At 44.6% G+C, this 26,067-nt stretch overlaps 1 protein-coding gene and 1 long non-coding RNA gene across 2 annotated transcripts in view; one reads left to right on the top strand and one right to left on the bottom strand.

Moving 5' to 3' along the window:
- LOC140699576 (trafficking protein particle complex subunit 9-like) overlaps nucleotides 1–26,067 on the bottom strand; it is a 325,083-nt gene that overhangs the window by 156,032 nt on the left and 142,984 nt on the right. The window lies entirely within an intron of this gene.
- On the top strand, nucleotides 13,891–24,533 carry LOC140699587 (uncharacterized). Its single transcript, XR_012077793.1, has 3 exons — nucleotides 13,891–14,111; nucleotides 23,135–23,260; nucleotides 24,392–24,533. It is a non-coding gene; the product is annotated as an uncharacterized lncRNA (long non-coding RNA).

Below are 26,067 nucleotides of genomic sequence, written 5' to 3'. Positions count from 1 at the left end.
TGTTTCTGGTGGTTACATTTTGCCAGGTTAGAGATCTAGTTATCTGCGTGGCTGCGGTGGAATCTGCAATATCTTGGCTCAGAGTTTCCTCTTTCTGGCTTACTAGGGGAACCGCATTAGCTGGGGTCACAGCGCTGTGGCCGTTGTCAGGATCCTGGGACTGAGGCAGCCCCCCTCCCTCCATGTTATTTTGATCTTGCAAACTGGGTCCCAGCTATGTGAACCCTGCACCTGGTGGCCAGGATCGCCCCACACGTGATGTGTACCCAGTTCCTTGGCGTCCCTCACTGCTATCAGCTAGTTCCAGTAAGAGTACGTGATGGCTTCCACTACTGTCCTTCCTCCATCCTCTCCAGGCAGGCCCTCCTTTCCCACTAGTTGGCCCTAAGCCTTCTCTCCTGCGCTACATACACTGACGGAATTCCTCAGGGTTTCCAGCAGGTAGATGGGTCTCTTCTATGTTTGGGCCCCTTCAGTGCTTGCAGTGAAAATTTAGGATGTGGGAAGGAGGAGCTTGGGGATTCTCCGTATCTAGGGGCTCCCTTTCCAGCAGTTTCAACTAACAGTGGATTGAAAATATTCTTGAAAAAACAGAAAGTTTCAAAAAGCAACACTTGAATTTGCCATACATTGGCAACAACTTACATAGCATTCATGTTTTATTAGATACCATGAGTAATCTAGAGATAATTTAAAGTACACAGGAGGACACAGTGAAAGAGAAAGTGAAAACAAATATATGTGTATATTCATGTATAACTGAAAACTTGTGCTGTATGCTGGAATTTGATACAACTTTGTAAAATGACTATAACTCAATTAAAAAAAGTTTGTATATATAAAAAAAAGTAGATGGGAGGATGTACATGAGTCCCATGCAAGTCCTATGTCATTTTATACAAGAGGCGTCAGCATCCATGGATGTTGACTTCAGGGTGAGTCCTGGAACCAGTGCCCCATTGTTACCAAGGGATGACTGGAAGTCCAGGCTCCTTATCCCAGCCTGCCATGTCCCCACGTGGTCAGACTCCAACCTGTACTACACTTCCCTTGTCACTCTCCTCCAGCCCTGGCAGACTGCCCTCTGATTCTTGAACAGGCCACACTCACTGCACTTCATGTCTGGCCCTTAAAAATACCCGTTACTTTCTGAGCATGGTTCTGCTTTCACAAGATGGGCTGCATTGTCACTAGAGAAGACAGTGTGGAGGTTCCTTTAAAAGCTGAAAATGGACTTAACTCATGATCCAGCCTTCACAATCCTGGGCATATGTCAGAAGAAAACTCTAATTCAAAAAGTCACATGCACCTCAGTGCTCACAGCAGCAGTATTTATAATAGCCAGGACATGGCAACAACCCAAATGTCCATTGACAGGTGACTGGATAAAGAAATAGTAGTATATTTATAAAATGGAATACTACTCAGCCATGAAAAAACAAATAATGTCATTTGCAGCAACATGGATGGACGTAGAGATAGTCATTCTAAGTGAAGTAAGCCAGAAAAAGAGAAAAATGCCATATGATATCACTTATATGTGGAATCAAAAAAAGAAACATATGAACTTAAATACAGAAGATAAACAGACCCACAGACATAGAGAAACAAACTTACGGTTCACAGGGATAGAATGGGATGGGAAGGGATAAATATGGGGATTCGAAAAGTGCCCCTCTTGTGGAGTTATGGAAATGTTAGCTATCTTGATCATGGTGATGGTTTTCTGGGTGTAGATATTTATCAAATTCATCAAATAGTACATGTGATATATGTGTATTTTATTGTACATGAATTATACCACAATAAAGGTGCCCTTAAAAAAAAACAGGAAAACGGTGGCATTTTGTCCTACGTTTTTATGTGTCTTCAGTGAGTGGGTCTTCAAGATTCTGGTCTGCCATATTTTCTGAACCAGAAGTGCCCTCCTTCCCTTTTCTTTGGTAAACTGTCAGTGGGTGGCATTTATTCCCGTGGCTTCAACTGCTCTCTGTCCACTGATTAACTGTCAAATCTTTTCCAGCATGGACATCTCAGTTCAGTCCCAGAAATATATTTCTAATTGACAAGTAGACATTCACAATTGGTTAGCACATAAAAATCTCAAGCTCTGTTTGTCTGGATTTACACTCGCCCAGAACTAGTTTTACTTTTTCAAACAATGGCATCACTGTCCCATCTCTTTTCTGTGCCAAACATCTGGGAGTTTTCCTTTACTTTTCCACTCCCTCACCCCCATCAGTACTACAATTCTATTCCTTAATGTCCCCCAACTAAGTCCCTGCTCCTCGCTCCCCACTGCATTAATTCCCACCCCTTTCTAGTCTCCCCAGTGCTGTACTTTAGAGTGAACAATCCACTTTGCTCACTTTTAATGACTAATCTGTGTCACTCTCCTTAAAACCCCAAAGAATTCCCCGCTGCGTGTGTGAGGATGTCCATGCTCCTTGATTTAACGTCACACCTTCTCATCACCTAGTTGCTGCTTTTTTTCAGCCTCAGCTTCCGCTAGTTCCCCACAGCCTCTAGCCTCACTGACCTTCCTTCCCTAAGTGCAAAGTGCTCTTAGACACGACCAGACCTCTGCACGAGACACAGAAGCTGCGGAGTATCCCGTCCCCACCACACAATCTCCTGGTCTAGAGATTTGCTGGAATCCGTCAGATGTCAGTGCAGAAAGCATTTCCTCTCTGACACCTTCCCTACCTTCTAGAACACAGCCCCAGGCAGTGCAAGAGCCCCTCTGAACATATAGTATATATGATGCAAAGTGACTCTTACCTCATTGTTTTGAAAATCTATTTAAATTTGTATCTTCCACAACACACTGTGATCTCCTTGAGGGATGGGGGGCTGTGTGGTATTTGTCTAGACAGCTAATGTCTGGCACAGACCCCGGGCCATCGGAAACAGTCTGCTGACTCATCAAGAAGAATTGTCTTTGCGACGTAAGAAAGACTACATGCTCTCTGATCTTACACCATCCGGCAAGGGTCAAAATAATTTCACATAGAACTACAGAGGCAAAATATGTGCATTCTTTTCCTCTTTGTGAGCCCGAGATCATAGGCATCCTGGAACGGATGTGTCACTCAAAGCTGTCTGTCCCCTAGGCTGTCACGCCCAGCTTCAACATATTATTTAGAAGTTGTAGGGATACGTGTACATCACCCCGTCTTAGAGCAAACGGTGCTTCAGCCTGACCAAGTTTAATGTCCATATAAAAATCAGAAATCTTCCAAACTGAAGCCTGAAGAAACATTTCCCTTTTCTCCTTCCAGTCTGTCTGCCATCTACATCCCACATCCTCACTGCTCATCTGTGTCAGGCCACCTTCTATCTAGAAACATTTCCGGTGGGACACTTGGATAAGAACTAATTACAGCAGTTATGAAACTGGTCCCATGAACGTAGGCTCTGCACAACAAGGATGCTTTGAACGGAGGCCTCAGCCGTGGCCTGCAGGGTCTGTTCACGTTTTCTGCCTGGCTTCCCTGCAGATGTTGTGCAGAAAATCAAGCCTGCAGTTAAAGTCATAGAAGGCCCAAGAAATCCAGAAAAATACAGTGAGATTCATCTCCTTGGGAATATTTTAGAAAACCATCCACTAATAGGAAGAAGAAATTTAAGAGTTTTGTTTCAGGGCAGATATTGTCCAACTGCAGGTGGGTCAGTTTTGTTATTGTTGCTCGTGAGATGGCTTTCTGCTGCTTCTAACACGCTGCTTTTAAGAGAAGTGGTCTGAGTCGGCCCTCAGAGCAGAAAGGTGAGCTGGGCCTGGAGACAGCCACGCTTCTCTGCTGTGTAGTACCCTGCTGAGATGGAAGGGATGGCCCAGGATTTCCTCTGACTCTCTCCCTCAGTTATAAACTCTATGAAGGGAAAATGGAACAAAAGTCTTAATTCAATATGGTATTGCCAAAGTATAAAAATAATTGTCTTTGGAGGGGATGGTATATTTCAAGGGGTAGAGTACGTGCTGGATTCAATTTGCGGTACCTCAATGTTAAAAAAAATAAGAAAAAGTCTTTAAAAAAAAAGAAAAATAACAAAGAAGAAAAGAGATCTCAAACAACCCCAGTTTAAAAAGAAAAAAAGTCTTTTAAAAATAGTAGTCAGCTAGGTCTTTTGCTAGATTAGGAGTTTGGGATTAACAGGTACACACTACTATGTATAAAATAAATAACCAACTCCCAGGTCCTTAATAAATTAGTTCAACCTGAATCCTTTTTCTTTTTTCCCCTAAGCAACCCGTGGAAGCCTCTGAATTTCTCATCTTATAAAAGAATTCATTTAAAGGTGGTTTCAAAGTTACTGGTTAAAACAATTATTTGTGGTTCCATGAATATAGGTCTAGTAAGAAAGACAGACAGTAAACCAGTAAGCAAATAAATATATGATGTACTGCCAGGTACTAATAATTGCCACAAAAAAACATAAAGCATATTAGGAGAGAAAATGTTTGAATAGGAAATATGTGCGTGCTATTTTAAATAACCTGGTCAGATAAGTCCTCTCTGAGGGTAAATAATTTGAACAAAATCTTGAATAAAGCAAAAGAATAAGCCACGTAGGTAACAGACAAGAAAAGCCTCCCAGGCTGGAAGAAGTTTAAGTACGAGACTTGGAGTTACAAACACAGCTGTCCTGGTGGGGACCATCGGGGCGGTGAAGATGGGCTGGAGCAGAACGGTGAGAGCTGAGGCTGCAGAGATGGGTGAGGGCCCAGATCACATAGGGCCTTGATAGGGAATCTGGATATCCTTCTGAATATAATGGAAAATCACGAAAGTATTTTGCAAAGTGGAAAAACTTGATCTGACTCATACTTTAATAAGACCGTTGTGGGTAACGTATGGGGAATAAGCAATGGATGCAAGGAAGGGTAAGCTGATGGGAAGCCAGTGGGAAGAGTGCTGCTGACCTGGAGAGAGACACCGAGGTTGGGCTGGGATGATGGCGGGAGACGGGCTGAAATGGGGACACGATTTGACAGTAACGGTCACAGGCCTTAGTGCTCGAGTTGGACACAGACACAGAGTGGTACAGGGTGATGGGTATGTGATATTTCGGGATGAGCCACAGTTTTTGTGCAGAGACCTGACAGGAGAATAAAGTGGGGACGTTGACGTCGGTAAGAAGGGTTGGTGGGTTTTGAATTCCCCCTAGAGTCGCGTCTGTTTCTCTGTACATGACGTCAGCCGAGCAGGGATGGGTGTTCCTACTTCTGCAGAGAATTGCGTGTCCTCCTCATCGACTAATTGGAGAGGTCGACCTGCCCATCCAATTGCAACGTCTTGAATGCTTCTTTCTATCCAGGAGGAGATTTCCAACTAAGATGCCAATCAAAAATTCCCGTGTCCAGATTTAGAGCTGTGTGCCTTTGGGATGACCTCAGAGATGCCTCCACAGAGGCTCGGTGTGCTATCTCTCCCTCAGAGAAGACAGTTACCTTCAGTCCGCTGGGTCTCAGCAGAGAAGATTTCACAAATAGCCCCTCTCAGGCCCTGGGGACCAACCACTCTCTTGGCCGAGCTCTGAAAATGAGCACGAGTTCCGTGCAAAGGGCCTTCTGGCAGATTACATGAGGACAGTGTACAAAAGGGTGAGAGGGTTGATAGTATAAATGCATTTTAATTTTTGCTCTGAAACTGACTCTGTCCTTCCGTTTTGTTAAGCAAGTGTTCTTAGGCCAGACATGATTCTCCTTTTTTCTTTCTATTTGATCATCCAAAAGGTTTAGATAGGGGATTTGTTTTAGGGTAAGAATCTTTAAAAAAAAACCTTGCAAATAGCGTCTTGTTAGGCATTTTGACAAGTGAATTCTCCCAGCAGTATTGAACCCCCTTGTTCCTCCAGGGGGTCTCCAAAGGTATATATGTTCCAAATCTGACCCAAAATTAATGAGACTTTTCTTTTTTTTAAGAACTTCACCATGGACAAAAGATGTCACTAAAGAAGGTGAGAAAAGAGCAAGTCCCCATCATCCAGAGTCCCTCCCAAAGAGCCCACTTCTGGAGGAGATGAAGGAGAGAAACGGTTTATTTATACACACGCAGGAGTCAACCAGAAAATTTCCTACCATGTTAAATGGTGAAAGTTAAAGGCTTTGTTATCAAACTAACTTATTAGGGCAAAGGGAGAGGAGAGAATTGTCTTCCATGACAGGTTTTCTTCTACATCTTTTGAATCTCAGTTATCTTCAGCTTAAAGAGGATTTGTATTAGCCGTGGGTTCCATCTGACTTTCCATTCCTCGAACTTTGTTCTTCTTTTTCAAGATTCACTCATGTATTCTGACCCCCTGGATTTTCCACGTGAATTTTAGATTGATTGTCAATTCCTGCAAAACACGACCTGGGATTTGGGTAGGCATTCTTTGAAGCCTTAGATCTATTCGTGGACTATTGTCATCTTAGTAGAATGAAGCCTTCTGCCCCATGAATATGGGATTATTCTCTGTGAATGTAGGTCTTAATTTCTCTCAACAGACTCTCATCTATTGTAGTCTTCAGTGTCCAAGTCGGGTACTTCTTCCTCACCTCTATTGGATGCTGATTCAGAAGAGACACGACCTCCTGGAGAACCTCTGCTGCCATGGAGCTGACAAGGAACTGAGTCCTGAGAAGGCTTTAAATTCTTTTAAAAATAGGATTAATGTACTTTAATTACTCCATAGATGAGTAATGAATGGGTCACATTAGCATAGGATTTTAATCCTTTTAGAATTAGTAGAGTAATACAGACACAGTACAAAAAATTGAAATATTGCCTAAAAGAGAAGAGATTTGTAATTCCCACCCACAGCGGTGACTGTCATGAATGATTTGGTGCTTATGTCTCAGTCTCTGTGTCTCTCAGTATGTCTCTCTCCATCTCTGTCTCTCACACACTCACAATCAGATCAATTTCCATCTATATTGATTTCACACATATGTGGTGGTTCAGATGGGACCCTGGATGCAGAGAGTGGGTCTGCATATTTCCACCCTGAGGCCTCCCTTGATATTGGGTTGAGACCAAGCACCCATTTTTCCAACCGCACAGCATTCTTTCATCCACATGAACCAGAACGAATGGACCCCATCCCCTCTCCATCAACATTAGTGTTGCTTTAATTCCGACTGTTTCAACCAGTGCTGTGATGAACAGCCTTGAAAAGGCATCTTTGAATAGGTGTGTAAGGGCTTTAGTGGGGTGAACTGTACGGATCAGAACTTCTGGGGAAAAGATGCATCTGTGGCCCTTTGATGCGTCCTGCACCCTGTTCTCCTGAAGAGGAGCGTCCCTTCATTCTTCCCTCCAGGGGATCTGCTGGAGCCTCTGCCTGCTTACATTGTCATCAGGGCTGGTTGTCACCTGACTAAAAACCGCCAGTGTGATGGTGACCGGTGCTGTCTCTGCAGTGTTTCCGTCTGCCTCTGTTCTCACCAGAGAGGTCAAGCATCTCTAACACACACTGGCCACCTGTATTGCCTCTCATTGGAACTGCCCATGCCTGTTCTGTTACTGTTTAGAACACTGGGTTTCGAAAGGATTTTGGACTACAGGGATGGGAAAAATTTCTCCAACATTGCGTTATGAGGAATGCATTTTCCAGGTTGTGTTTGTCTTTCAAGCAATTTTTCTGGGTTTTTACTAATTTTTTTGATTCGTTTGGTTTTGTTTTTGCCACAGGAAGAGCTAAGCATCTCCCTTGTGTCTTCTGGCTGTGATGTCACAGGGGGAACAGCAGTGTCTACCATGAGATTATGCACAGAGTTACTAAAAGGGCTTCATTTTGTGCATCACATCTTTAATCCCCCTGGATAACCCTTGAAAATAATAAAAATGCTGTTTCAAGTGAAAACAAACAGAAGTCCTCAGCCCCAGCTTAAAACATGTGGGCAGGGAGGAAAAAACCCTTTTTTAAAATTTCATTGGCATGGAACAACCAGTAGAGGTAAAGACACGCAAAGAGAAAGAGGACTTGGGTTTGTCAGGGGCTGGGTGAGGAGGAAGGGTAGTGTGTGCTCTGGATCTAAGGTTTCACTTTGAGGAAAGAAATAGTGTGAAACTAGATGGTAGTGATGGTCGCACAACATTGTGAATGTCCCTAATGCTCCTGAATTGCACAATTTAAAAGGGGAAAAGTCTATATTTTATTACATGAAACTCTGAAAAGAAAAATAAAGGATGTCATAAATCATGTGAAACAAGCAAAGGAAACTAAAGAAAATGAAACAAAAACATCTCCAGCGGAAGTGACGTGAAGTTTGAGAGGGGGAAGGGACTGATGATGGGATTTTGGAGATCATTTTGGAGAAGAAGGTGTGGGTGGGTGCAGAAGGGGCTCTGCCCCAGGTGGTGGTGTTTCCTGAACTGGTTCTCCGTTACCCAGCAGTTCAGCTGCAGATTAAGGTTCAGGAGTAGCTGCAGGAAAGGCAGGAGGGAGCTCGGTGTCTCCTGCTGGATCCAGATCATCCTTTTTCTGGCCTCTGACATCTTCCCCTGCCCCTGCCTCCTCTGTAACTATTGCAAGTGGAGAGAGTTTTAATTCTTGTGGAATACCTCATGCTGTGAGAGAGGAAAATTTTACACACCTGCCTCCCTTTCCATGTGCCTCTACAAGGACAGAAATCTTCCCAGAGCTTTCCAGACAGCTCCCACCCAGAAAGTGCCCACAGGATGTGTTCTGTGACTGAATTTTTCCAGACAGCTGGTCTGAGGCCATTCTTTTTTCTGGTCCCAACAGTAGCCTCTAGGGACACCTCCCTGTGTGGCCCAGCCCTTGCCCCACCCTCACCTACACACATACACCAGCCCTGCCTTTCTGACCTTTGGTCTCTGCTTCGGGGGCTCCTGGTCCTCCACCTGACTTGCAGCGAGGTGGGCACGGTGCTCCAGGTCAGACCAGGGTGTGCTGAGATACCCGTCAGCCCCGGGTAGGTCCCTGGGAGAGCCCTGGGTGATGTCTGGGTCAGAGGCCTGCCCCACTGATTTGTGGGCCATGGTGGTGGGGACCCCTCCATATCCAGACCCACCAGGAGTCTGCGCTAGCCCTCAGAAGAGTGACACACCAGCCCTTCACTTGGGGAGGGGGCGTTGGTGTTCTTATTCATCAGCTTCTGTTCAATATGTGGTATCTGGCTCTGCAATGATAGTGACCAGCAGCTGACCCAGCATGGAAGTCTCAGAGTCCTTCCCGGCCAGGAACACTCCTGATTCTGTAGACTCTACCCTCTGCTGCTAGATCAGACCAGAACCTTGTTCAGCTCAGACATCCGGGAGGGAAAATACATACCCAGAGAGCATGGGCTCAGCCTCGGGCAGCAGGACCCTTCCCGGGCTCTCCACATATCAGCCAGCCAGCTTTGTCCTGGGCTGTCTATGTGACCGGGCCCCCCAGGCCTCTGTCCTGCTCTTTCTTGAGGCAGATACCCATCCCCAACATGACTGCTCCAACTCCACCAGGCAGGATGGGGCCGTGTGGCTACCTGGATGGGATCTGAGTGATGGCCCAGCCTGGAGGGGCCTGCCCTGGGCCTCCCTGGGTTACCTTTGGGTCTCTCTGGCCAAAAGGCCAGAGGTGCCTTGGGTGAGACCTGACCCAGTGCCAGCAGCGTTGGTAGAGACCCTCGCTGCGGGCTTTCCGGGGCCTGCGGCCTCAAGATAATGGAATGCAGCAGAACATGCCTCTGTCTCCAACCAGGTGAGCTGAGTAGGGACTTCTCTACAGAGTGGGTGCCTGGTGACTTCGGTTCCAAGTTCTGTTGGGCTCTATTGCCAGGGAAGTGAGGTCACTTCCTGGGGTCCACTTCTCCAAGCTTCCTCCTGACACAAAGCTCCTCAAGGGTCTTTCTGGGCTTCCAATCTCTCATTTCTCACTCCATGCCATGTCCACACACAGTGACACCAACTCAGCCCCTCCATAGCCCTGGGGAGGCCTGGATGCAACCAGTGCCACAGCTCTGAAGACACAGCTGGGTTCAGACCTGGCTCCCCCTACTCAGCAGTGTTATCATCCTGGACAAGCCATGCGCCTCTCAGGGTCTCCCCAATCCCCCATCAGCACAGTGGGGATCATTCTGGCCCCTGCTTCCTGGAGAAGCCATCCTGTCTCTAGACCTAGAAACATCTATTGCATCTGTCACCCCCACGGGCTGGCATCACAGGGAGATCGTGCACAGACTCAGCAAAGGAAGGACCCCATAGAGGGCTGGCAGAGTGCAAAGCACACCCCACACAGGCCGGGGTCTGCCCTGGGGTCTGGAGAAAGTCACTTTCCTTGCTGCTTGCTTCCCCGCTCCCAGTCGTGAGACTGAAATTAAATACAACTCTGACATCTTCCGCTCTGGCATACAACCTCCTAGGTCATTCTGTCATGTTGACATACAGGCCCAGTGTCCCATCTCGGCCTCTGTGGTGGGCGGCCCCACAATGGATTCCTATTTTTTGCCTTCTGTTCCCACACCCTTGTGGGATCCCCACACCCTCCCCTGGAGGGTGGATCGACTTTGGGACCAGGTTCTGACACATAGACTGACTTGTGAAAATGTATGTGAGTTCCACTCATTACCAGCTCCAGTGTTCCTTCTCTCTGTCTCTGTCTCTCAGTGCCTCTCTGAGTTGTCTCTCTCTCTGTTTCTCTGTCTCCCCCTGCTTCTCTGTGTTTCAGTCTGTCTGTCTCTTTTCCTGTATGTATGTGTGTATATATTTATGTGTATATGTGTGTATTTATGTGTGTGTATTGTACGGGTCCAGGGCAGGTCACTTCTGAAAATCCCTTGACGACATATTGATTATTTTGAATTCATGTTACTGAAGAAACATTATCTTTGAAAATTGTGCAAGCACTTTGGTGGGATCTTCTCTAAGGCTCAGCACTGCTAGGGAAGGGATGCACCTGTGGCACTTTGATGCATCCTACACCTTGTTCTGCCGGAGAGGAGCGTCCATTTGCTCTTCCTTCCAGGGTACCTCCTGGGGCCTCTGCCTGCTCACGTTGTCACCAGGGCTGGTTGTCACCGGGCTAAAGACCTGCCAGGGTGATGGTGGCCAATGCTGTCTCTGCAGTCTGTCTGTCTGCCTGTGTCCTCACCTGAGAGGTCAAGCATCTCCAGTACAAACCGGCCACCTGCACTGCCTCTCGTTGGAACTGACTCTGTGTGTTTTGTTTCTTTTCAGAACACTGGGCTTCAAGAGCTTTTTGGACCACAGGGATGTGAAGCTTTTTTCCGATCTTGGGTCATGAGGAAAGGTTTTTCCAGGCTGTGGTTTGTCTTTCCAGCTGTCTTTCTTGGCCTTTGTTTTCTGCTTTTGTTTGGATTTATTTTGCCACAAGAAGAGCTAAGCATCTCCCTTCTGGCTCTGGTTTCACAGTTAGAACAGCAGTGCCTACCCCGAGATTATACACAGAGTTACTAAAAGGGCTTCATTTGGTACGTCTCATCTTTAATCCATCTGGACTTTCCTCTCAAAATACAAAAATGCTAATTCACGTGAAAAAAAAATAATTCACCCGTCCCTACTTAAGATATGTGGGCAGACAAACAAAAAAAAAAAGCCAACTTTTATATGATTCCATTGATAGGGAACCTCCAGGATAGGTAAAGACATAGAGAGAGAAAGGGGATTAGGGCTTGTCATGGGCTGGGGGACGTAGGACGTGGGGTGCACTTTGTATACAGGATTTTACTTTGACGAAGGAAATAGTCTGAAACCAGTGGTGTTGGTCTCACAGCACTGTGAATGCAATTAATGCTCCTTAAAGTTGCAGAATTTAAAATGGGAAAAGGCTAACTTTATTCTTATATACTTAAAACAAAAATAGAATATAGTATAATAGAAAAGAAAAAAATCTGACTCCATAGAAGATCTGTCCTTTTGGCTTTAACCCTTTGCCCTCTTTTCTAGACTTAGTTTTACTAGCTCTGCACCTTTTGTGAAACAATGTTGCCTTTAGCCTTAAATATACAGAAGAGCCTACTTTCAAGGCTCTGATCTTTAAGGATATTAACACTTTTGCACTTGTATAAAGACAACAGGTTGTAGAATAGAAAACTACTTTTGTTTTGTTAGAGGATTTACAGAGGCACTATGACCTGGTCTACGTAAACAGCTGCAAACCAAGATAATGGCGGACTAATATCTTGGAGAACCATGTCAACTTCAGGCTCCTTTTCTACTAAAAAGGGGAGGGGCTGTGGTTGGTTGTTGCAAACTTCTTGGTGTAGGAATTCTTTGTTCTTGGAATCCTTTGCAGCTGTCCACATGGGTCAGATCATGGTGTTTCTGCAAAACCTGCAACAAAACAAACTTTTTCTATTCTGCAACTTGTTATCTTTATAGGAGTGCAAAGTATTAATATCCTTAAAGCTCAGAGTTTTGGGAATAGGCTCTCCTGTTTATTTCAGGCTAAAGGCAACATTGTTTTACAAAAGGTGCATAACTAGCAAGTCTAAGCCTAGAAAACACGGCAGAGTGTTAAAGGAAAAGGAACAGATCCAATATGGAGTCAGATTTGTTCTTCTCTATTACAGTGACTTTTGGTGAGAGCTAAGTGGATGATTCCTGGGTGGGTCCTCCACTGTCCAAGGCTGGAGTTCAGGCAGGATCCCTGCCAGATTCACCATGACTTTGGACCTAATCTACTGCAGAGAAAGTGACAATTATTGGATTAAAATTACCTCTCAAAATCCCTTCAATTGTCTGTAAACTATAACACAGCAGGGGATGTCTCATTGGCCAGTCAACTGCCAGTCTCCCCTGATGCAAGGGACCAGCGTCGCGGCGAGATCCATGGTGGCCTGGCCAGTGCACCTTCCTACTTTGCTCTAAAGCTTTGGCTTCCTCACTTTGACGCCTTGACAGCTCCCTTCCCTCTTCCCTCTGGCCTGGTGTGAATGAACAAGTTCCCTGCACCCACCTGGGCTGAGAACAGGCCACGCACACAGCCCCATGCACACAGCCCACCATCTGCTGTCTACCCCTGGGCTCAAGTGCAAACTCTGAACTCCCCCACCCCAAACGTCCGCGTGCCCAATGCCTCCGCCTTAGGGGTCCAGATCACCATCAGTACCATCAACCACCCAAAGCCCAAGGCCAGTGCCTGGCAGCCTGGGATCAACCTGACCCATCGGGTCAGTTGAGGCACAAGCTGCGGGAATCAGGCTGCCAAGGCGGGAATTGGAACCACCTTCAGCCCAGCCTGCCTCACCCTGTAGCCTCAGACATTAACTATGAATGTGCACACTAGGCTGGATCCCCCACTGGTGGCAGTAGTCATCATTACTGGAGCCCGGATTTCCCCACCTCAACCACAGGGTGAGGGGTGGGGGAGTGAGCTCAGGGTAGGGGTGCACTCAGAGTGAAGGGGATCCCATGGTGAGGGGGTACAGGTGGAGAGGTGTGGGGCCCGATCAGATTGGAACTGACCTGGTTGAGAGGTGAGGGGGACAATTTCAGGATGTTGGGTGTCCTGTGCTGAGACATGAGGGGTAAGCTTGTGGGTGTAGGGGCCATAGGTTAGGACCTAGCAGGATGGAGTGTCAGGGCAGGGACCTCGGTGTGAGGAGAAGGAGCCGTGTCTTCAAGGTCTGGTGGGAGACTGGGCCTGGCCAGGGGTGGGAAGGTAGTAATAGGGAGGAAAAGGTGAGCAGGGGAATTGGGGCTGGCGGGGTGTGGCCTGGCCCAGGGCAGTCGTGGTTCTAATTCAGTGCCAGGACCCAGTCGGTGGCTGGGTGAAGGCTCTGGGGATGGAGACCCGGCGGGACAAGCAGGAGGGGCCCCACCTGGCTCCTCCCGGCCCCAGCGGCCAGGGCCGGTAAAGCAGGAGACCCACCCGAGCAGTTTGCGCTGCGGGCGGGAGGAGGAGGGGCGCGCACGCGCAGACGGACAGACTCGCGGACGCCGGAACCCACCCAGAACGCGTGGAAGCTGGCGGCAGCCGGTTGCTCCTGGACCAGCTCCTGGAAGAGGAACATGGCCTGGGGCCTGGGCCGCCGCTTGCCCGCGGCTCGGCTGCCGCTGCCGGACAGTTAAGAGGGCGCTGGTAGGAGCGCGCTGCTCGGGGAGCCGGCGGGTGACGCCTGGGCTGTGCAGCTGAGGATGCGCCCAGGGAGGGGTGCGGAGGTGAGGTCCCGGCTGCGCGTCCCGTTGGGACCCTGAGGCGGGTCCCAGCCGCTGCTGTGGTTCGTGGTAACCCCGGTATTAGTAGTTCCTGAACACCGACTTTTACAGCCGGTTATACCCGGGTTTAGGAGAGCAGGTACAGCCCCGGGAGGTGGGAGGTCGCCGGACGGCTCCGGAGCATCTCCTATTGGCCCTCAGATCATGGCCTGCTTCTGGGAGGCGGGTGCGGTGCGGTCGCGGGGCCTCGGATGGAATGGGGGCTGCCCCATGAGAGCCCCTGGATTTGCTTCCATCTTACCCGCGGCCTGACCTTGGGGGTGGCCTCTAAAGACCCAGGTTCGTGGGACTCAGGTTACAGGTCAGTCTACTCCTGGGAGGTGGGCTCGGTGTGATCAGTGTGCTGGGATGGCTGCAGCGGCAGCGGGAATGGTCGCAAACCCCGCACTCTCACAGGGCAGCCCCAATCCCGCCATCGCAGCCGCCACCTTTCCCTGACAGCACAGCACCGCCTTCCAGGAGCAGGCTGACCTGTAACCTGAGTTCCACGAACCTGAGGCAGCAGAGGCCAAGCTCAGGCCATGCGCTGGGGAGTTTGAAGCAAATCCACGGGCCCCCATTGTCAGACTCCATAACCAGCCATTGCCTTCGACCACACCGCGCCCTCCTCCCGGGAGCAGGCTGACCTGCTGACCGTGCCTGGAGGAGCAGAGGCCGAGCCCTTGACAGGCCGTGGGGAAGATGGGGGCAAGTCGACCAGCTTGCCAGGTCGCTGCCCATCTCCCTGCCGCTGCCCCAGGTTCGTGGATCACTTGTTTTCAAGCCAGTGGTTTCCTGAGAGGCAGGCGTGGTACAGTCAGGTGGCGGGGGCTGCGGGGAGGGGTGCTGCCCCAAGGGAAGCAGGTGGACTTGCTCCCATCTCCCCCAGGGCCAGACCTGGGGACGGCCTCTGCTGCCCCAGGTTTGCAGGACACATGTCATGTCAGCCTGTCCCTGGGAGGAAGGCTCAGTGTACTTGGGGCAGCATCAGTGGCTGAAAAGTATTTTAGAAGTGGGCTCTAGCCCAGCATAACTAACTCTCCTTTCTTCTCTTGCTTCCTCAGTTGGTGGCTGTATCGGCTTTTTCATTATAGGTTATTGTTGGATAATGAACATAGGTTTCTGTGCTATATAGAAGAAACTTTATTTAAAATCTCTTTTTATATGTAGTGGCTAACATTTGTAAATCTCGAACTCCCCTTTCCCTGGTAACCTTAAGATTGTTTACTAAGTCTGCAAGTCTGTTTCTGTTCTGCAGATGAGTTTACATTGTCTTTTTCTCTCTTTTTTTAGATTGCACATATGAGTGGTATCATTTGGTATTTTTCTGTTTCTGGCTGATTTCACTTAGAATGACGATCTCTAGCTCCATCCATGTTGCTGCAAATGGTTTTATTTTGTCCTATTCATGGTAGAGTAGTATTCCAGTGTATAAATATGCCACAACTTCTTTATCCAGTCATCTGTTACTACATTTAACTTGCCTCCATGTCTCGGCTATTGTATACAGTGGTGCTGTGAATACTGGTGAGCAGGTATTTTTTCACATTGGAGTTATTTCCAGTTATGTACACAGATGTGGAATTGCTGGGTCATAGGGTAAGTCTACTTTTAGTTTTTTCAGGGATTTCCATGCTTTCCATAATGACTACACCAAACTAGATTTCTACCAGCAGTGTAAGAGGGTACCCTTCCCACTACAGCCTCTCTAGCATTTATCATTCATGAACTTCTGAGCGATGGCCATTCTGACTAGTGTGAGCTGATTCTTCATTGTAGTTTTGATTTGAATTCCTCGGTTTATTAGTGATATCGAGCATTTTTTCCTGTGCCTATTGGCCAATTGTGTCTTCATTGGAGAAATGCTTGTTTAGGTCTTCTGCCTATTTTAGGATTGAGCTGTTTGTTTTTTTGTTATTAAGTTGTATGAGCTGTTTATATATTCTAAATATTAAGCCTTTGTTAGTCGTATCATTTGCAAATATTTTCTCCCATTCGTAGGTTGTTGTTTCCTTTTGTTTTACTTATGGTTGTCTTTGTTGTGAAGAAATTTATGTGTTTAATTACATCCCTTTTGTTTATTTTTTTCTCTTATTTCCATTGCCTTGGTAGATTACCCTAGGAGAATGTTGCTAAGATTTATGTCAGATAATGTTTTGCCTATGTTTTCTTTTAGGAGATTTATCATGTCTTGTCCATCTGCATCTTAAGCCTGTACTCAACATCTGTGCTTCAGTTTTGAATTTTGAGCTTCTTAGAGAAAACCTACTCTTAGCTCATACATCAGATTCAACATGTCTAAAGCTGATTTCATAATCTTTCTTCTTGCAGCATCTCCACTTATTCAGTGGGATAATCATTCTTCCGGTCTTAAATACCCAAAGGCTTGGAGTGGTCTTTGATTTATCTTTCTATCACCACCCTCCATATTTTGTCAGCTTCTTGAACTGTATGTTTTTGGTTTCAAGTGTCTATTCTGATTGCTGATACTCTGATGTAGAGCTTTCATCCCTGATACGTTATTTTTTACTTCTGCTGAATTCTTGGATATTCTCTCCCCCCCTTTCAGTCAACCTACAGTTTTGGCTCTCCAACATCTAGAGTCAAGTCAAAGACTTAACACAACCAGATCTCAGTCAGGTAGTCTCGACCAATCATCATTTTGTACTTACATTATGTGTTCCAATTATTATGTAAATTAGCCTCCTATGGTAACCTGTGCCTTATTAAAAACCAGGAGTCACCAGCCTTTTCCTATCCAGTCCTCAGTTAAAACAGATTACAATTGCCCTGAGAACTAGTTGGAGCCCCATCCCCTTCATAGAGTCTTCCCTATTTACTCCAAATACTTCTAGCTCCTCTTTGTATTCCTGCACTGTTTATGATCAGTAGCCTGTAATCTTGGCTTTGAGTACTGACTTGGTACCATCCCTGGGTGGTTTCCAATGTTTTTCCTCACTTAGCTGGTAACTGGAGAAGACTACCTTGTTCAGCCTCCTTTATACCCCTCACCCTGCTTAGCATCGGACAAAACATGCATCCAGGCAGTGCTTACCTACTTTATTTATTCGCAGGGTGGTGGTGTGGATTATACCTAATAACTATTAATTCAGTGTTGCAATTAAAAAAGAAAGGCAAGAAAATCCATAAAACTTTATCTCCATGTTCAGTTTAGCGCTTTACCTCAATAGTTTTCTTAAGTCTGTATTTACATTCACATAGTGTTCAGTGCTTGTACAGTTTCCTGAGGCAAGCAGGTGAATTGTCATTATGTTTGACTTTCACGTTACATTTCATATTGGATATATTTGTGCAATGACAAAACCTTCTTTTATAAGTAAACAGCCGGAAGCCCAGAGAGACTAAGAGCCTAACCCAGGGTCACCTGGTTAGTGTTTGGCACAGGCCAGGACCACAGTTCACATCATCTAGCTGATCGTCTTCCAGTGCCTTTTCATTCCAGTGCTGGGAAATGTAGCCCCATCAGCCAAACGGCCAAGTCACATTGCTGCCCCTTTACCTGCCAGTGATGGCAGTGCTACAAATAGTGGCAAAGGAAAGGTCAGAAATAGGAGTGATAAAACACATTTAAGTGCTGGAAATGGATCCTCAACCTCCTCCTCCCTACTTGAGCGGCTCACAAGTGTCCCACTCTGACAGTGCTGATCATTGTTTAAAACATAGCCTTAAAATCAGACATCTTTTATAAGACATGCTTTTATCCTGGTCCCTTTCTTGCTAGTAGTCACCATCATGGGCAGAAAGTGCTTGGTTATGTTCTGTTTGTCACATAGGTGGGAGGGAAAGTGGGAAAGGGAGTGGGTTGTACTGAAGCCGAGCATTTTACAGCTCTGTTGTTCTAGGACCAGAGCAGTTCCACTCTTGATTTCATCACCTCTCCACCTCCGAGTCCCAGCCACCCATTCATGCCTGCTTCCCCACATGCCACGTCCTGGGGAAGGACAGAGTGGTGGGCAATGCCCCCTCCGCCCTCTGCTCTGGGAGGTGTAGGAGTCTGCATTAACTTTTGAGCTGTTTTAGTAATTGGGCTTTTCCAGCTTTTCTAGACATCTCCTTTCCATCTCTGAGAAATTGGATTTGTAACTTAACCATACATGGACTATACTAATGTATTCAGTGACATTAGTGTGATGTTGCCTCTAAGGTGTTCTGTGACTGGATAGGAGGTTTTTATTTCACAGGATGCTTCACATCCAATTCTAAAGGCCTAGAGGCTGCAGGTGTAATCCAAGTCCTTACATGTCTGTAAGGTAGACATGAACATTATTTGATAATATGACCATATGTTCATAGATTACGGTTAGTCCACCGGCTCTGTATCTAATGAAAGTTTAAATACCAAACGCTTGAAGACAATTTGCGGGCCATGTCTTTTTGCCTGTAAGTAGTTGCAAAAACTGAAATCACAACTCTACCACAAGCCACAGTGTTTCCCAGTAGAGAAAGCCCTCTAATTTTACAACCTCTAAGTAGTGCAGTGGTTGTTTGTGTGAGATGAGGGATGCCAGAGTATTTTTTGGGACACTAGAGTGGCATGACAAGTATTCTGGGACTGGTTACAGTTGAATCTCTACTTCCTATATCCTGGACTGATTACAGAGGCAATGTTAGTGCAGTAACCATCTTGTGTATGCAAGTGTAGGTAGGAAGACAAGAGAGAAAATAGAAGGGATATAAAGTAATGGAGGGACTTCATAGCAGTACAAATAGTGACTTTGACACCACCAGCTGATGACGTGAACTTGGCAAGAATTTGTGAGAATTGGTGGGTGTCATTGCAAGCAGGAGAGTCCTGCAGCTCTTGGGGTGAACAGGCAAAGGGGAGAGCAGATATGGTGGCTATCCGGGGGCTATTTTTGTCCTGAATGTGAAAATGTCCAGTCCCCTGTTCAATTTGGCAGCCACAACTTCACATGACTCAGGGCATTATTTCCACCAGAAATCCATAAAAATATAAACAACCTCTGTTTCCCAAAGTGTTTGTTCTCGATCTGAGATGATTGTCCTGTGGTGGGAGGTAAGTGGGCGATGGGCCCTGTTACATCACCCCCTTTCACTAGAAGTCTACCTCGATGCTTTTCATCCTACTCCTAGAGGTGCTGTCATTCTGTTACACCTAGGCCTGTAAGACGGGCTTGCCTGAATCCTCACGTGAAGAGGGATAGTTATGTGCAGTTTTAAAAAATTGCTTGGGTCATGTGGTCCTTTGTTCCTTCCATTGGAAATCACTATTCCAGAGCAAATAGTATGCCTCCATAGAAAGTATATTGTTTGTAAGTTGTCTTCAGAGGTTTTGCAGTTGGTTTAAATATTTGCTTGGTGATGGCATCTTGATTGATTGGAGGAGGCAACCCTCACTAGGGGCATTGTGTGCTTTCTGTCTGAGAGTTCCTTTCCTGGCAGCAGAGTGTTCGTAGGCAGAGTTAGAAAGTTACCTGATCTGAGAAGCCGAATTTGCCCGCAGCTGGGAATTGGCGGAAGAGTCTGTTATGGAAGGAAAGCTTTAGGATTATCTGGTAGCAGAGTTCTGGGATCCAAACCCTGGGAAACCTCAGCTTTTGTAGAGTATGTTCTGTAACAATAGGCTATAGGATAATTTTTACACTTGTTATGGGATGTAGAGTTGGGGAAAGGCTTAAAAGTGCAAGAACCTTAAAAGAGAATCTCCGAATATTTTAAAGAAGACAGTTCTCAGAATGAGAGCTTTTCTGGAAAAGACTAGCTCTTCACTTCACAGGGGAAGCAGGGAGCAGGTGTAACTGCACTTACGGTAACTTCAAAGGTAAACCTTACCCTCCCACTTAGCTGTTTCCTGGTGTACGTTCATCTCCCACATCTGTAGTTTTAGACCTGATGTGTCATTTTCTGGTACTCCATTCTGCTTCTTAGTGAGAGACTGACCCAAAGTCACATAGCAATTGAAAAATTGCGCAAAGGTCTTTATTGTTAAAAATGTGGACCTGTGGCAGGGTGCTGCATTTGCAAGTGATTTCAGTACAGAGACCACTGAAAAGAATGCAGTGTTATTTCTTATTTTATTCCTTTAAGCCTTTGAAAAGAAGGTTTTCTTTGCAGAGTGTCTGGAGTACATCAGAACAAGCAGAAACTAAAAATGGCTTTAAGAAAGCTCCAGTATAGACGTTGCTTATAGTATGGTATCTGTCTTAAAGTTAATTCTTTAAAGCAGGAAGCTGTAACTCTCAATTTCTTAAGCAAATATAAACATTCTTGACTCTTATTGACATTCTTTGTGGGGTGAAGCTGCTTTTGCTTCCATTGTGAACATTGAAAGGCCTTCTATGATACTCCTACCAGTCCTCAATATTTTATTTTCCCTCTGTTGTGAACTTGTTATTAAACTTGAAGCAGATATAAATATCATTAACTTGCTACATATGTAGATATTAAGTGTTACATAGTCAGAAAGTTTGTGTACATCACACGTATCTACATAATTCCCCCCTTTCCAACTGTGTTCCTGATGAAAGGATGGTGGGAAATGGCAGTATGGGGATATGTCTTACAGTACACAGTGTTTCCCCTCTTCCCTCTACCAGATCTGGATTTTCTTTCATCTTTCGGCTTCTAGACTTACTTGCTCTTTTTCTTAAGCCAGGTATGTCTCATCCCCCTGTGCACACAAACATGCGTACACACACACACACACACACATATATTCTACCGTAGGGAGTAGCGTGCAGCATCCCATTCTCCCACTCCTTCTCTGGATCCACCCACTGGAGGCAGTGTCTTGCACGAATTCATTTGTAAGTTCCTTTATAAAATTCGAGTGGTTGGGAAATAGGACTGATATCCACACCTAGTAGGCAGGCCCTCAAGGACAACTTCTATGGTTAATGCCAGGTTATCTTAATGTTTGAGTATCTGGGTTTCATGTCTTCCTCTACCACCTGTGTGACCCATGATTCCCACATTTCTGCCTCCCTCTAGACTTTTTCTCTCCAACTCTGAACTATTACAATCTTCTGCTGATTTGACATCTTCACTTGGAACTCTGATATCTTAAAATCAACATGTGTAAAAACTGAGCTCTTTGTCGTCCTACCCCCCCAAACTGGTCCTTTCTGCAACATTCCCCATTCAGTTAGTGGAAACTTAATCCTTCCAGCTGCTTGGGTCAAAAAACTTGGAGTTATTCTGATTTTCACTGACATACCACATGAATTCTGTCAATAGATCTGGTTTAACACTGCCTTTAAAACAGATCCAGAACCCAGCCACTTCTCACCATGGCTCCTGCCTCCACTGCTGCTTCCCTGCCCTGAGCCACTGTCCTCTCCTCCTGCACAGCTCTTCTCAGAGGCTTCCCTCCTTTCATCTCTGACCCGTTTTGACTATTCTCACCCGGCAGTCAAGTGAGCCGTGAAAACCTTAGTTAGATTGTGTCGTCATTCTGCAGTGCCCCCCAATTTCAATCCGGGTAAAAGCCACAGTCCTTGCAACGTCCTCCAAGGCCATACAGGATCTGCACTGACCCTTCTCCGCAGCTCCAGCAGTGACCCCATTCTGGAACATGAGAGGTGCACGCTGGCCTCGGTGATGGTTATTCCGTCTACCTGGGACTTCTCACCTCCTAGTCTTTTTTCTAACCTCAGCCCTCAGTGTGGCCTGCTCTGGTATTTAATACAACATCACCATCATCCCATGCCCTAAACTCTCTTTACCTTGCCCTTTTTTTATTTTTTCCATGGTTCCTCTTTCTTAACATGCCACTTCCTCTGCCTCTCTGTTGTGTGAATTGTCATCTCCACCCCCCACCCCAGCTAGACTCCAACCAAGCTCCGTGAGGACAGGAATTTTGTTTTGTTTATTGATCTATTCCAAGTGCCTAGATTAGTCCTGGGTACATAGTAGTCTGTCAAAAATTATTTGCTAAATAATTTAAAATATTATAAAACTGAGTCATCCTTTCAGGAACGGGTGTGGAAAGGAAGCTGCATGAAAGAATGGTACAGTAAATAATGATATTTGCCTGTTGTTCTTTGTGTGATATATATATATATGTGTTTTAGTCTTAATTTGATATCCAGTTTCTTAATTTAATAGCTGTATTAAGGTGTAATTTACAGGCCATAAAATTCACAAATTATAATTGTACAAATCAGCCATTTTAGATATTTATAGAGTTGTGCAACTGTGTCCTCACAAAGTCCCCTTTTGTCCATCCATATGCAGTTCGCCCTCCACTCAGTGGCACCCTGATTTTATTTGTTTTTGTTTTTTTGGCAATCACATCTCAAAAGAATAATTTACACAACAGTACTACTATAGCTTTGCGCTTTTAGAAATGACACACTTAAATATGAATTCAGTTGTCATTGCTGAATGTAGGTAGCAGTATCAGACATCGGTGAGAAGAATGGACTTGAGTGTCAGACTGGCTGCAGTCTTACCCAGCTCCACCATTTACCAAGTTACCCAAATTATTTTCTGCCTCAAGCTCTTTATCTGTTATATGGGGGTAATAATAGCAGCTTACAGAGTTGTTGTGAGGATTAAGCAAACAGGGAAACAAAATTTAGTATAGTGGCCTGCTTATGTAATTACGTAAGAAATAGCCTTGCAGGTAGAAAGCAAAATTCAAATCAGTTTCTAAAGTATGTGTAAAATATGATCCAGTTCCTGCCTGGTTTGTAAACACGTATGCCTACTGCAGAATGTAAAAGCAGGCTAATTTCCAACAGAAAAGGTCATTTCTTAGCATTTCTTTCAAAGATATATGCAAAATCATTTTTACTAAATTTCGGGTACCCATCTCTGAAAGAACATTGACACCAGGGAGGTAATTATCTACTTTTTTGTTAAAATCATGCTGACCATCACAAAGTGTTCTGAATTATATTTTAGCATTTATGTTGGGAAATACTGTGAGACTTCTTCTAAATTAATGGGGGGGCATTCACTGTAGCTCTTGTAGCTGTTTTATTGTTTTCTTTTATGTACAGATGCACAAAGCAGGTTCATCAGAAGCCTCTCAATTCCAAAGAAAATAACAGTGAAAAATATTGTACAGTGACAGTGAATCCTTGGCATATGAAGAAAGATTGTAAAGTCCTGAATGAATTAAGAAGGTATTGTTACATTAACATACATGTAACCATGGCTCTCTTACCTTTATTTTTCACTTTATAATGAAGATACTCCCCACCCGTCAAGGTTGCTTTGTTTGATATAGGGAATATCTAAAGCCTTTTCTGCAAGGTTTTAAAATAAGTAACAGAAGGTAATTTATCAGAAGTGTGAATGGTGTAATCTGCTCTGTCTAGTATAGTAGCCACTAGCCACATGTGGCTATTTTGAATTGAGATGTTCTATAAGTGGAAAATACATAATAGATTTTTAAGACTTCATACAACAAAACTAATGTAAAATATTTATTAAGTTTTAAAAGTGTCAATCACACTTTTGAAATGATAGTATATTGGATATTTTGGGATAAATATAATTATTACTGGAATTAATTTCACTTGTTCCTTTTTATTTTCTAAATGGTATTACTGGAAATTTGTGACTTACACTATGTTTCTATTGACAGTTCTGGCTTCTAACTTATTGCAAATAATATGAAAAGAAAACTTTGATGAAAAATTTTGTAATTGAATAGTTGATTTACATCATAATATTTTCAGGTGTGCAACAGAGAGGCTCAACATTTTTATAGATTATATTCCATTTAAAGTCACCATAAAATAATGGCTATATTTCCCTGTGCTGTATGATACAGCCCTGTAAGCTATCCAATTTATACATAGTAATTTTTACCTCTCAATACCCTACACCTTTCCTGCCTCCCCTCTCCTCCTTCTCCCCATTGGTAACCACCAGTCTGTTCTATGTACCTGTGAGTCTATTTCTGTTTTATTATAGTAATTAATTTGTTCAATTTTTTATATATACATATAAGTTAATACATAGAATATTTGTTTTTCTTTCTCTGACTTATTTCACTATGCATAATACCCTGTAGGTCCATCCATGTTATTGCAAATGGCATTATTTTATTTTTTATGGCTGATCAGTATTCCATTGTGTGTGTGTGTTCATGTGTGTATATCTGTGTGTATATACATAATATACCACAACTTCTTTATCCAGTCATCTGTCAGTGAACACTTGGGTTGTTTCAGTGTTTTGGCTATTGTAAATAGTGCTGCTGTGAACATTGGGGTGCATGTGTCTTTTTGAATTATATTTTTCGCCAGAAATATACCCATGAATGGGATTGCTGGATCACACGGAAGTCTATTTTCAGTTTTTTATGGAAACTCTATACTGTCCTCCAAAGTGGCTGCGCAATTTACATTCCCACCAACCGAGTAGGAGGGTTCCTTTCTCTCTTAAAAGGTCAAAAATTCTCTAAATTTATATACTTTCCTTACAGTTTAGGACACAATTTGGCAAAAGCCAGAAAGAATTTGATAGGAGTAAATACAGTATTTTTTTTTAAATGTCCATGCATTACGGATAGATATGTTATTGATGAGTTGGTTCCCTACATTTGTAGATGCAGAAGTTTTTATACCTTCATAGACATTTCAGTCTAGCAGAGAGAAAAATTTCTTTGCATTTTGCTGAACATGTCCGGGTGGCTTTATCGAATATGGTCCAGGCCTCCAGAGGTGAATACACATCCAAACCTGAAACATTTGAATGTCTGCAAGATTTTAATAGTCCAGAATGTCAGATCTGGACTATAACTCTGGTAAATGACATCAGTGAGTGGACTCAAGAAAACTCCATTTGAGTGCAAAACCTTTCATAAGCCAAAAAAGGCATTGAAATTGTGGCAAAGCCAGAGACTTGTGTGTGCCACATATGGCCACAAACCCATGGGGACAACCACAGGCGTCCTGGAGTGCCAAGGGAATTCCATGTGAGGAGTCCAGCACTCACAGGAATCCAGTAAGTCCCTGCCAGCCAGAGCAACTTCATTGCTACCGTGCTGTTTTGAGCAAATGTCTTTTCAACAGGTTCAAATTGGTTTGTATTTTTTTTTTACATTTTTTATTCATTCATACTCATTTTACAGTGTTGTGTCAAATTCCAGTGTTCAGCACAATTTTTCAGTCATTCATGGACATATACACACTCATTGTCACATTTTTTTCTCTGTGATTTATCATAACATTTTGTGTGTATATTTCCCTGTGCTATACAGTGTAATCTTGTTTATCTATTCTACAATTTTGAAATCCCAGTCTATCCCTTCCCACCCTCTACCCCCCCCAGTAACCACAAGTCTGTATTCTCTGTCCATGAGTCTATTTCTGTCCTGTATTTATGCTTGGTTTTTGTTTGCTTTTGTTTTTTAGATTCCACATATGAGCGATCTCATATGGTATTTTTCTTTCTCTTTCTGGCTTACTTCACTTAGAATGACATTCTCTAGGATCATCCATGTTGCTGCAAATGGTGTTATGTTGTTGGTTTTTATGGCTGAGTAGTATTCCATTGTATAAATATACCACATCTTCTTTATCCAGTCACCTGTTGATGGACATTTAGGTTGTTTCCATGTTTTGGCTATTGTAAATAGTGCTGCTATGAACATAGGGGTGCAGGTGTCACCCTGAAGTAGATTTCCTTCTGGGTACAAGCCCAGGAGTGGGATTCCTGGGTCATATGGTAAGTCTATTCCTAGTCTTTTGAGGAATCTCCACACTGTTTTCCATAGTGGCTGCACCAAACTGCATTCCCACCAGCAGTGTAGGAGGGTTCCCCTTTCTCCACAGCCTCCCCAGCATTTGTCATTTGTGGATTTTTGAATGACGGCCATTCTGACTGGTGTGAGGTGGTACCTCATTGTAGTTTTGATTTGCATTTCTCTGATAATTAGTGATATTGAACATTTTTTCATGTGCTTTTTGATCATTTCTAT

This window comes from Vicugna pacos, chromosome 11, assembly GCF_048564905.1.
Source record: "Vicugna pacos chromosome 11, VicPac4, whole genome shotgun sequence".
Taxonomy (NCBI): domain Eukaryota; kingdom Metazoa; phylum Chordata; class Mammalia; order Artiodactyla; family Camelidae; genus Vicugna; species Vicugna pacos.
This window is presented reverse-complemented; position numbering and strand designations above follow the sequence as displayed.